General features: G+C 41.4%; 1 protein-coding gene across 3 annotated transcripts in view; it reads right to left on the reverse strand.

Annotated features, from left to right (window-relative positions):
• The window catches only part of ACSL3 (acyl-CoA synthetase long chain family member 3), a 72967-nt gene that overhangs the window by 34204 nt on the left and 25201 nt on the right, over positions 1–13562 (reverse strand). Inside the window, exon 2 of one of the 3 annotated variants that reach the window (XM_043909881.1) lies at positions 6572–6623. The exons of the other annotated variants lie outside the window; for them this stretch is intronic. The gene's annotated coding sequence lies outside the window, so the exon portion shown is untranslated. The remainder of the gene's footprint in view (positions 1–6571; positions 6624–13562) is intronic. 3 annotated transcript variants of the gene reach the window in all.

A 13562-nucleotide genomic window follows, 5' to 3' on the forward strand; every position in this document is an offset into this window, starting at 1 on the left:
TGGCATCCAGAGAAGTTCAACAGAATCATGGAAAGAGACACTGAGGAAGACCCCTCCTGGAGCCAGGGCAGCTCAAAGACGGCCTCAAACACAACTCCTACAAAGAACATCTAATCTAACCGGACACAGTGTGGGGCATCTTAGGGCCCAGGGCTTTGTCCAAAACGAGAAAGCAATCGACTCACTAGCTGTGGACAGTCTGTGCTGAGTGTGGCGCCAACAGGGGCAGGTCATGGAGACAGACGGTTAGAGGGAGCCCGACTAAAAACGTGCCATCACCCCCTGCGGAGGGTACTCCCAAGTAACTGCGTGTGTTCCCAAGGCTGGGCCCTGAAGGAGCATCATCAGAGGATACCCACTGCAGAAAAGGTGCACTTCACCAAAATCGGTCAGCTAAGTCACTACACAAGCAAACAACACAGGAAGGTGTGGAAAAGGAGAGGGGGACATTAGTCTTCAGAACTGCTACAAAATATCTAAAATGTCCAGTTCACAACAAAAAATTAGGAGGCATGCAAAACAACAGAAAAGTATGACCCACAAGTACGGGGGACAAACAGGCAGCAGAAATCCTCCTTGAGAGACGCCAATGTCAGGTTCGGCAGACAAGGCATCAAAGTAGTTATTACAACTATGCTCAGAGAACTAAAGGAAACCATTCTTCAAAAATTAAAACACAAATTCTGCAATTTTTACAAGATAAGGAACCCCTCTGAATTTGCTCACACATAGCTGTGAGAGGCCAAAGACTCCCAACTCATCTCTGGGCTCTGTTCACCATTCCCAGCTCTCTTCTCTGACAATGTGTTAGGTAATACCTTGAAGAATGAGTCCAAAGAATCTAGATTTCTGCCAGAAAGGGAATGGGGAGCCACTGAAGATGTCTGTACAGACAAGTGGTACAATGGAAACAACGGCCCTACCACTTCCGGGATACCAGAAATGCAGAGAACAGATGCACTTAATAACCCAGGAGAATGATGTGACCTCATTAAGTACTCTGAAATTTAATACTGCATGTTTCTATCTTGAATTTTAAAATACTGTGATTTAAAAAAACTACCTTTATGCACAGATGATATGACTGCATTACAGAAAATCCTAATGAATACACTGAAAACCTAACAGAACAGAGTTCAGCAAAAGACTTCATGACAGAAGGTAAATATTAAAAAATCAACTGTATTTCTATACACTAGCAAAAGTGAAGGTAAGAAAACAATTTTTTTTTTTACAACCCTTTCAAAAACACCTAGGATGAGATGTAACAGGAAGTACAAAACTTGTACCATGAAAACCACAAAACATTGTTTAAAGATACTAAACACCTAAACAGAAAACATTCTGTTTATGGATTTTAAGACTTAATATTGTTAAAATGGCAACATTCCCCAAACTGATGCACAGATTCAATACGAAGGTTATCAAAATCTCTGCTGACTTAACAGAATTCTGTAAGCTGATCCTAAAATTCACACGGAAATTCAAACTAGCCGGAACAGCCAAAACTGAAAAAGAACAAAGTTAAAGGGCTCACACATCTTAATTTCAAAACCTCATACAAAGCAGTATTAATCAAGACACTGGGCTACTAGCAAAATGGCATACAGATTAATGGAACAAAACAGAGTCCAGAAATAAACCTCTGTGCTATGGACAACTGATTTTCAATAAGACAGCAAAAAACTCAACAGGGAAAAAAACAGTCTCTTCAACAAACAGTGCTGGAACAACTGGACAGCTACATGTAAAATAACAAAGATGAACCCCTTATACCATACAAAGAAAGTAACTTAAAACTGATCATAGGCCTAAACATAAGAGCTGAAACTACAAAACCACAGTAAGTACTAATCACTGAGAATAAGCAGAGTTTCAGGAAGAGTACAGTAAAAGGAAGAGGTGGGTTCAGGCTTTTTCTGAAAAGTCTGCTTGGCCCAAACAGTAATTTACTATGATCTTCAAAGTGTGGACAGAGGAAGAGAGATTTTGAATAGATGATACCATATAGCGTGAAAAAACACCGAAAGTTCAGGAAACAATCAGCCACCCAGGAGAGCAGGGAAGGGATGAGGAGACGAGGGCAGGGTATTAAAGACCCCAAATCTTAAAGGTCAAATTGTTGTGGCCTTTGATGCTGAGGAAGAAACTTAGTTTACATTCCAAAGTACACATACAGTATTAGAAAATAACTGTACGCGGAGGATGCCCTGAAGGCAGAAGGAAGTGGAGGGAAGTAAACTACATAAAAGATAACAAATAATCCTCTCCTCCACGGGTCAGGAGGCTGTGTTGAGTGAGGCATAGAACAAGCAGCCAGGATTCCCGGCTCCTATCTGCCCGCAGGGTGGCAAAGGTGGCAGCTGTCCTGCAGCCTTGCCAACGACTGAAATCTTTCTGCTTTAACACACGGGGGTGGTTCTGTACCTGAATCGCGCACAGAACAAAGCCGCAAGTTACAGCAGAGGCAACAGAAGGAGGGCAAACAGTGTGGTGCCTTCAACCGAGACGGAAATACAATGAAGAGGCTGGTCAGTGGCTGGAAGACTGGGGGAAGGGAGGGGAATACAAGTCTGAACATAATGGGTTTAAGATGTCCGTGAGTCATCCAAACACACCAGCTGTGAAAGCTAAAAGGAGTCAGAGCTGCGCAAAGAGAACACAGAGGAGATCTCCAAGACAAGTTCAAGAACAGAAAACTCTGGAGGAATGCCAAGGCTGAGAGGGGAAAAATCCCACGGAAAAGATCAATGAAGGAGGAGAACTTGGAGAGGGAGGGGAAAGTCAAGGGAGGAGAGCCAAGTGGTGTCAAATGCAGCCTTGATGCAACAGTCACATGCAAGTAAGACATTTGACTTTTCTACAGTGTTTTAGATAAACCAGGTAAAATAACAAAACTTTGGTCAATTACATCCTTCCTATCTGCTCAAGTGTCTATAGAAAACTGTAGACTAGTGTTGAGTGAAATAAAAAGAACACACAACCAAAAAGTCGAGTGTTTATGTTTTATTCTGCAGACATACTGAGGACTGAAGCCCAGGAGACAGGCTCTCAGCTCTGAAGGGCTGTTGCAGAGAGATCAGGAAGGAGCCAAGGTATATATGAGTTCTGCAGAAACAAACCAGGTAGTTGCACATCAAAAGATTTCTGATAATTGAAGAAAAAACAAACACCAAGTTAATGAATTTATTAGTGCCTTTCTATGCATAGGAAGATGCAAGAGCCTGGCTCACTGAAATCATTCCTTGATATGCACCTTACTGTCTAGAGCCAGTATTGTGTTCTTCTCTACCCTGAATCTCCTGAGGATTCAGTTCAGGCAGTCGCAGAGGCTTGTGCCTTCCTGGCCACAACATCCTTTGTTTACTGATGTGAAAAGCAACATTTTTCATCCACATTAGGAAAGCAGTCACAGCTACTGTATTATGCTGTCAGACCTTAGAATATGATTATCACCTTCCAGAAAGCAAATCTGAACCATTAAGTCTATTAATCTTTTCCTTCACAGTGTCGAGGTTTCCAATCTAGTTTAAGAAGGCCTCATCCACGCCAGGATTAAACCACTGGCCCCCTGTGCACTGTATTTTCTCTAGTACTCGCAAAATCTTTGTATTTAATCAACATGGAGTTTACTTTTCCCCACTGTGTAAGGGAGAAAGCTAACTTTTTCTTTCAGATGAACTGTCTGAACCATTTATTAAATAAGCCATCATTTCCTCAATTAACCAAAGTGTCACCTTCAATAGTAAGTTACGGTTCACACTTGGATTCAGTTCTCAACCCTGTTCTGTTTCTTGGACGCACCTGCCCACAGCTCTGCTAACACCACACCACACCAGGGGCGGATTCACAGCAGCGCTCCTTTACCTGTGGTCCACGGACCAATCCTTCAGAATTACCTTAGAGCATATTTCAGTGGAGATTCCTCAGACCCGTCTTTCCCTTTCTCAGCTTCCCAATACCTGCAAGCTGAAAACTACTGGCAGACTCGGTTTTAAACAGCACCATGGGATTTTAATGTACACTAGTATTTGAGAACTACTGCTTTAAGTATCTGATAAGGCCTTCACTAGTCACATTTTTCAAAATGTTCTTATCAACTCTTACAGATTAATTCTTATTAACTCTTACAGATTCAACATTATGGTGAAACATGATTTAAAAAGATCAAAAAGGAGCAAACACATATTGCTTATATGGAAAATCTAAAGAATATATACAAATGAACTTCTTTACAAAACAAAAATAGACTCACAGACATTGAAAACAAACATGGTTACCAAGGGGGAAAGGGTGGGAGGTAATAAATTAGGAATCTGGGATTAACAGATAAACACTACTATATACCAAATAGATTTTTTTTTTCCCCCAATTATTAGTTGGAGGCTAATTACTTTACAATATTGTAGTGGTTTTTGCCATACATTGACATGAATCAACCATGGATTTACATGTGTTCCCCATCCCGATCCCCCCTCCCACCTCCCTCCCCATCCGATCCCTCTGGGTCATCCCAGTGCACCAGCCCTGAGCACTTGTCTCATGCATCCAACCTGGACCGGCGATCTGTTTCACACTTGATAATATACATGTTTCGATGCTGTTCTCTCAGATCATCCCACCCTCGCCTTCTCCCACAGAGTCCAAAAGTCTGTTTTATACATCTGTGTCTCTTTTTCTGTCTTGCATATACGGTTATCGTTACCATCTTTTTAAATTCCATATACATGCATTAGTATACTGTATTGGTGTTTATCTTTCTGGCTTACTTCACTCTGTATAATGGGCTCCAGTTTCATCCACCTCATTAGAACTGATTCAAATGAATTCTTTTTAATGGCTGAGTAATATTCCATGGTGTATATGTACCACAGCTTTCTTATCCATTCATCTGCTGATGGGCATCTAGGTTGCTTCCATGTCCTGGCTATTATAAACAGTGCTGTAATGAACATTGGGGTACACGTGTCTCTTTCAGATCTGGTTTCCTCGGTGTGTATGCCCAGGAGTGGGATTGCTGGGTCCCAAATAGATTTAAAAAATACAAGGATCTACTGTATAGCATAGGGAAATATATTCAATACCTTGTATCTATAATGGAAAAGAATCTGAAAAAGAATATATATAAATGAGTCACTATGCTCTGCACCTGAAACACTATAAATCAACTACACTTTGAGATTTAGGGGAAAAAAATACCATGACAAGATATACAAAGAATTTCAATAAATTTTTTTTTTAAATTCAAGCAATAAAAAGGAAAACTGGGCAAAGAACACATACAGAGAAACCCAAAAAAGGAAAAGCAGATGGCTAAAACAGACAGACAATATGTTCTCCTAAACTTGTAATCAAGATTAAAATGAAGGCATACTAATTTTTATCCAACAGTTTCACAAACATGTAAAAGACTACAATATCCAGAGTGCATTGAAGTAATCTGGCAGTATTTAAAACACACACACACACCCCCTTGGCAATCCCCACATTCAGAACACTATTCTACAGAAAAGCAAGTGCTTACTAAGCACATAAAAACAAGAATTCAATCATTCATTTGCCAAACAAATATTGAACACAGACTCCACACCCAGAACTCTTTCAGAGGATGAAGTCATAGTCATGAACAAAATCTGGGAAGCAAACAGACCACGCACAAATAACTAAATACCAAGAGGTAACCAGAGCTACTGAGAAAAACAAAGCAGGTGCAAGGGAATAAAATTGGGAGAGCAGACGACTGCCGCATCATAAAACCGTAAGAGGCGGCATCTCACAGGTTGTGAGCACAGTTATCTGGGAGAACAGCACTCTAGTGGAGCCCAGGGAGGAAGGGTAACAGTGAGCAGAGATGAGGGCAGAGAGGATGCTGAGAGGGACCCGATCCTGCAGGGCCAGCACCACTGTGAGCACAGAGCTGGCACGAGTGCGGCCATCTGATCTACCATACCGAGGAGGACTGCGGCCGCTGCGGGGGCCCTGACCAGGATCAGAGGGTGATACTGGCTTAGATCAGAATGGGGACGAAGGAGGCAGTGAGGAACGACCTGCTTCTGACTCTGTTTTGAAGGTACAGCTTTGGATACAGTGAGAGGGAAAAAGGAATCAAAAGTGACCCTGAAGTTTGGGGCTTGAGACATCAAAAAAATACTGAACAGCATTTACTGAGAAGGGAAGACTGCAAGAGGGCAGATTTTGCCAAAAAAAAAACAACAACAACAACAACAAAAAAAACTAGTTCTGTTTGATGAGAGGTAACTTTGGGAATTCTCAGCCTATTTATGGTATTTCAACTGTGAGACTGGCTGAGATGCCTCGGAAGTGAGAACACGTGCAAATGGCAAATAGAAGGGCCAGCAACGGGGCAGGAGAGGAGGAGCCACTGCTGACAGAGGAACAGGAGGGTGGACAGGAGGACCGACCCGCTCTATAGGTGTTGTCAGCAAAGACAGATGTAAATAGAGGCACCAATGAGATGGAGACTTCACACCCATTATCAAAAAAGAAGAAAAAAAAAAGAAAATGACAAGCACTGGCCCAGAGGCAGAAGTGGAGAAACCGGAACACTTACTGATGCTGGTGGGAATGTAAAATGGTACAGCTGCTACTGGAAACAGATGTCCCTTAAAAAATTAAACACAGAGTTAACATACGATCCAGCAATTCCACTTGTGGGTATACTTCCAAAAGGACTGAAAGCATGGACTCAAACAGATATCTGTACACCGAAGTTCACAGCAGCATTTCGTGACAGCTGAAAGAAACAAGCTGAATATTCAAGATAGGTTAAGTGTATAAACAAAATGTGACTGCCACACAATGAAATATTATTCAGCCTTAAAAAAAGAACGAAGTTCTAATACATGCTATATGTATGAACCCTGAAAACATCATGCTAAGTGGAATAAGGCAGACACAAAAGGACAAATATCTGACTCCGCTGATATGAGATACCTACAATAAGCAAAGGCACAGAGATGGTGAGTAGAGCTGCCAGGGGCTGAGGGAACGGAAGCAATGTTTGCTGGATGATGGGACAGTCTGGATGATGGGAACATTCTGGAGACAGCTGACGGTGCACAACAATGTGAATATGCTTAATGCCAATGAACTTAAAGGTGATTACAACGGTAAATTGTTATATGTTACTACAATTTTTTTTACAGTGAAAGTGAAAAGAAAGTCAAGTGAAAGTTGCTCAATCATGTCCGGCTCTTTGCCACCTCATGGACTATACAGTCCGTGGAATTCTCCAGGCCAGAATACTGGAGTGGGTAGCCTTTCTCTTCTCCAGGGGACCTTCCCAACCCAGGTCTCCCACATTGCAGGAGGATTCTTTACCAGCTGAGCCACAAGGGAAGACAACAATTTTTTCAAATATCAAAAAAAAAAAAAAGAGGAGGACTGAGAATTAAGATACTGGATTTGACAATGTGAAGGTCATTACTGACTTTGAAAAGAACTGATGTTAAAGATGAGAGCCCAACTGGAGACAGTTAAAGAAAAAATAAGAAGAGATCTCTAGGAAGAGGATTAGAGAAATGAGTAATAGGGCAGGACAAAGCAATTCCTTTTGTTTTAAAAATAAAGAGCCACGGGAATTCCCTGGCAGTCCTGTGGCTGGACTTGGTGCTTTCATTGCCAGGGCCCAGGTTCGATTGCTGCTCAGGGAACTAAGATCGCACAGGCCATGTAGGGTGGCTAATAAAATAAATATTATGGTAAGAGATAGTGCAGCTTGCAAGGACAGTGATGGCTATGACCCAAAAGAGGAACGATAAGGATTACAGTCATTCCTCTGAATCCTAGGAGGGCCGTTTCCAGGAAACTCCTGGGATACTCCAGCTGTCTACATAAAATGACACAGTACAGTCAGCTCTCCATATCCATGGATGCAGATGACAGATATGAAGGGTGCAGAAGACAGTAACATCTTTGGGTAGGAGAGAGGGTGAACATGGTACCCAAGTGGAAGAGGTTGGCCTCAGACAGGAACAGGAAGGCAGAGACATGTGGGTGGGAAGGAGCTGGTGGGAGATCCTCTTCTGGGTGCTTCTATGTGATCAGAGTAACAGGACGCAACACTGGCTGAGAGGGAGAAAGAAAGGAAACGACTAAAAAATTGAGAAAGTGTAAGACAGTCATCTAGGAAAACAAGAGAGTGAGTGGAGTAGGAGACACCAGCAGCTCACCTGGCAGCTCACAAGGCCCACGTGTGGTCGGTGAAACCGATCAAGCCAGTGTGTGCGTCCCTGACAAGGTCAGCTGGCAGAGCACAAAGACGATCAGGGAGAGCTGCCTGAACCAATGAGGGGATTCTATTAGGCAACACCAGAACAAAAGAGGGTAAAGCGGCGGGCGGGGGGTGACAAAGAAACTAAGGCTATTTCCAAGACAGCGAATAAAATGACTGATAAGGGAATTTTAACTTGAGAAAGGAATGCCATGAAGAGGGAAAGGTTTATGAGAAGGAAACAGATGAAGAGAATTAGATCCTGGCTTGGGTTATAGAATTGTCGGAGTTGAGGCACAAGAGTTAAGTTGGAACCACAGGAGGTAGTAACAGTAAGTAGTCTGCGTAGAGTGTCTGAAGTTAGGACCGCTGAGGGTGTTTAGTTACTGCTCGTGGGGAGGTGTAGATACAGTAACTGAGAAAGGGGAAGCAGAGGCAGACTGGAATGAGATCATTTAAGGACAGGAGGCCAAGGAGCAGAAAGGCTGAAACCACTGAAGCTCAGGATAGGATAGGAGTAATGAGTGAGAGAAAGCCTGAGGTTCTAGTATTCAAGGAACAAAAGGAGAGATGATATAACAAGGAATTATGGTAAGTAGTACAGTCGGAAGGCAAGGCTTAGAGGATGCAGACAGTACTGCTTCAAAGGCAAAAAAACTGTTGAAGTTAACCAGATTAGGCCCAAGATGGAGTAGCTCATGCTAAACCCCATGTCAGCAAAGTACAACCTGGCTAAGTTTCTGTGCTCAGCTTTCCCAGAAACAGCAGGCGTGTGTTATCCTATCAGCCTTGCCTGCTCAGCACAAGTTACCTGACCCAGGTCCAATTCCTTTGCTCCATATAAAGCAAAGTAACCCTCTTGAACCAAGTAGCAAATGCCCAGCATAATTTCCTTTCTCTCACTTATTGTGATCTATAAAAATATCTTGCTGGGATTTCCCTGGAGGTCCAGTGGTTAAGAATCTGCGCTTTCGCTGCAGAGGACACAGTTCAATCCCTAGTCGGGAACTAAGATCCTGCATGCCGCATGGTTAGCCGGGGAAAAAAAAATCTCCTGCTTCGTACAACTCTTTGGAGCTCCTTTCTGTCTGCTAGACTGGATGCTGCCTAATCTGAACTGCTGAATAAATCCTACTAGATAGGAAAATTGTCTGGAAATTTTTTTAACAACTGAAAATAGAAAACAATTTAAAATCAAAGAATGGTTAAAGAACTTATACATCCACAGTGTGGATGATATACAGCCATTAAAAATAAGTTATATGTACATGTAGTTAACCTAGAGGGACTTCAATGTACAGTCCTAATTATAAAAAAATTGAAAAAAGCTATAACTGGTCAAAGTGCATTAATCTTTGAAGACTATAATAACATCCACCTTTACTATACTCTCACAACTGCTAATTAAAATAACAAGATGAGTCAAGTTTAACTTTAGGAGATGACCCATCATTATTTTGGAGGAGGAAATGGCAACCCACTCCAGTGTTCTTGCCTGGAGAATCCCACGGACAGAGGAGTTGGCAGGAAACAGTCCATGGCGTCACAAAGAGTCAGACACGACTGAGCACCAGCACAATCATTATTTGTGCAATGAAAGATTCGTCAACACTAAATCTTTAAATGTGAAAGTGTGATTATACCTAGTTAGGTTCAAACACCTGAAATGTTTTTAAAATATTCTATATAGATGGTCAACTGTATTAGGTCAAAATAAGTTATTTACATCTTACATAATTTTACTTAGCTTCTGTTTAAACTCACAATGATCAGGTTAAAGGAAAATCTTTCCCTGTGGGGCATCTATTATTTGAGAAGAACACAGGAGACAGAGTGGAGGCAGGAGGAGGGCAGACAGAACCATGAGTAATTGTCAGAAAACAGAAGAGAGAAGTTGGAGTTATAAAAATAATTACACATAAAGTAATGGAGATTAATACTCACCTACAAAATCACCTTCAAATAATATGCTTCAGGAATCTATGAAATTCTGATGTTAAATTGTTACCAAGGGGTATTAGTAATATCATAGTCATACAAATTGTATTAACTCCCCCTCCCCACAAAAAGCTACAAATCCTCATATGAAAAGCTTCCAGAGACAATGTGTTTCAATAAAAGTTAAAGAAAAAAAAAAAAAAAACTGTAGATGCCTGAATATATGGGGTAGGGGGCACAGGCTATCAAAGGGACCACCTTCACACTGTAATAATATTCCACGGTTCTGCCTGCTCAGATGTGGCTCATCTACAACAATGTCACAGGCTCAGGAGAGATGCCACATAAGAGTGTCTCAACCCATCAACCTCCACAAGTTGGAGACCTGACAATGGAATCAGGAGGTGCTCTGAATCCATGACTTTGCCATAGCCACAGGAGGGACTAGGTCAATAACCCTGATGTTCACCCTGCCAATACAGAGAGTCTTCGCTCCTACACTCACCGCCACCAAGAAAAGGCATCTGAAAGTTCAATTTCCAGAGCAGAGAAAGAACCCCTACACTTGAAAATTCTCCTACAAATTCACTGGGGGCAGAGGGAGTGACCCACACAGGGAGAGAAGGTGACAAGAAAATGCTCCAGAGGGGGCACTGTGATGCCCACAATTAACTGATGTCTTGGTTAACCTTGCCCACCACCCAATTCTATCCCCCTCCCCCCCGTCTTCCGTGTAGCCTACAACACCCAAATATGCATCCAGACTACATAACTATTCATATCTGGAAAAATATTCAGCTTAGCATTTTATCTCTAACAAATTTTAAGTAAGTGAATTGCACAGCGATGAAAAGCAAAAATCTGTATTTGGTGGCATGAAGTGTTAACTATAATTTTCACCCAGCTTGCAATTAATAGGAAGCAATTCTGAATACCAAGCAAGGAAGTACAGTGTAGGAAGCTTTGTATCATCTCATTTTAATTGTCACTAAAACCCAATTTCAAGCAGATTGTGTCCAAAGACACATCTAACAGATAAGGTGAAATTTTAACCAACATGTTTGACTCCAAAGCCCACCTGAACTTTAACTCCCCACACTCCCTAAACTCTAGAGCTAATACTTTATTATTAGTTTAAAAGGGGGGAGGGGAAGATAAAAAGGTCCTCTGCTGCTGCTGCTCCTAAGTCGCTTCAGTCGTGTCTGACCCTGTGAGACCCCGTAGACGGCAGCCCACCAGGCTCCCCCGTCCCTGGGATTTTCCAGGCAAGAACACTGGAGTGGGTTGCCATTTCCTTCTCCAATGCATGAAAGTGAAAACTGAAAGTGAAGCCACTCAGTCATGTCCGACTCTTAGTGATCCCATGCACTGTAGCCTACCAGGCTCCTCCGTCCATGGGATTTTCCAGGCAAGAGTATTGGAGTGGGGTGCCATTGCCTTCTCCGCCTACTTACAATTCTCCTTTTCCACAAAAGTCGCAGTCACATTGCTACAGAACCAAAAGAGTCCTGATAAATTATCCAAATTACTTATTTTGAAATGAGAAACTGGGGTCAAAAGGGCAGAAAGAAAGATTTCCTTCCCAGAACCAGACTTTACTGAGTTGTAATGGGAAATGCAGCCAGCAATTATGATTTGCTTTCAGGAAAGTGTTTCTTTAGGTAGGCGCCTGGCTGTGATGAACATGTTTGCTTCTCTGTCACCCAATACTAAGATCCTAATAAAAATATGAAACATACACATCTGCTTCAGAACAATGGTTTTAACATTCACTTACTGTGTGCACTGCTGCAAAAACAAAAACACACCACCCAGACCCAACTGAACATTTTTAACTCTTACATATAAGCTAATTTATTACCTTGACTCAATACTGCATTTATTCTCACTCTTCCTTTACTGAAAAAGATTTTTCCTTTCTAAAACTTCAAAAATTAATAAAATCTTTAACAACTTTTAAAACCTGAACTCTGACCTCACAGCTGTTACTGTTTTATGCATGAAATTAGACTGTACAGCTAAAAATCAAGCCCATTAATCCATGTAAGTACTTCCTTAATACAACAAATTAAAAAGGTCAAGAGATTCTGGACCAGAAAGTCTATTAAGGACATTTTTAGAGGACTGAGTCATGTACCATCTGGATTAAATGAACTTTCAATTCACAACTAGGAAATCTGATGAGGAAATAATAGTTTGGTCTTTTCTGTTTAAGAAAACTACAAGGCTTTTATTTATTCTAATCTCAGAAAATAAAATTTTGGGCTCTAAAGACACACTGGAAGGAAAGAAGGAAGAAAGGGAAAAGGAGAGGAAGGAAGGAAGGAGGGAGGAAAATTCAAGTCTTCACCATAAATATATTTAAATTAAAAACTGAAAAGCAGTTTAAAAAGTCCCATTTAAAGTTGTGTATCAGTGAACATGTACACACTGCTATATTCAAAAAGGATAGCCAACAAGGACCTACTGTATACTACATGGAACTCTGCTCAATGTTATGCGGCAGCCTGGATAGGAGGAGAGTTTGGGGGAGAATGGATACATGTGTATGTACAGCCGAGTTCCTTCAATGTCCAACTGAAACTATCACAACATTGTTAATCAGCTATACACCAACACAGAATAAAAAGCTTAAAAAGTGTCCAAAAAAAAAACCCTAGAAATAAATTTAACCAGTCTCCCAAGGCAAATTAAATAAAATAAACAGATAAGATCTAATTAAACACTTTCGCCCAGTAAAGGAAACCATAAAAAGACAACCTACAGAATGGGAGAAAATACTTTCAACAATGAGACTAACTAGGAATTATATCCAAAATGTACAAACAGCTATACAAACAGCTCACATAGCTCAGTATCAAAAAAAAAAAAAAAAAAGAAAGAAACAATCAGAAAACGAGCAGCAGACCTAAATAGATATTTATTGAAAGAAGAGACAGAGACAGCCAACAGGCATGTGAAAAGATGTTCAACATCACTGATTAGCAGAGAAACGAAAATCAAAACCGCAATAAGAACTTATAAGTAACAAATAATGGAGCGGGTGTGGAGGAAAGCAACCCATCCTATGCTGGGAATGCAGTCTGGTGCAGCCACTGCGGACAACAGTATAAAACTGAAAACAGAGCTGCCATATAATCCAGCAGCCCAACTCCTGGGCGTGTATCTGGAAATGATGAAAAGTCTAATTCAAAAAGACATATGCTTCCCAGTGTTTATGGCAGCTATCACTACTTACAATAGCCATGAACTAGTGCTTCTGAATGTCCCAAAGAAGAGCAACCTAAATGTCCACTGGCAGAAGAATGGGTACAGCACACACACTCACACACACATGGGCTACCTCCCAGCCATAAAAGAGTATCACCATCTGCAGCAACATGGATGGACC

The sequence above is a fragment of the Cervus elaphus genome, chromosome 8 (genome assembly GCF_910594005.1).
Source record: "Cervus elaphus chromosome 8, mCerEla1.1, whole genome shotgun sequence".
Lineage (NCBI taxonomy): Eukaryota > Metazoa > Chordata > Mammalia > Artiodactyla > Cervidae > Cervus > Cervus elaphus.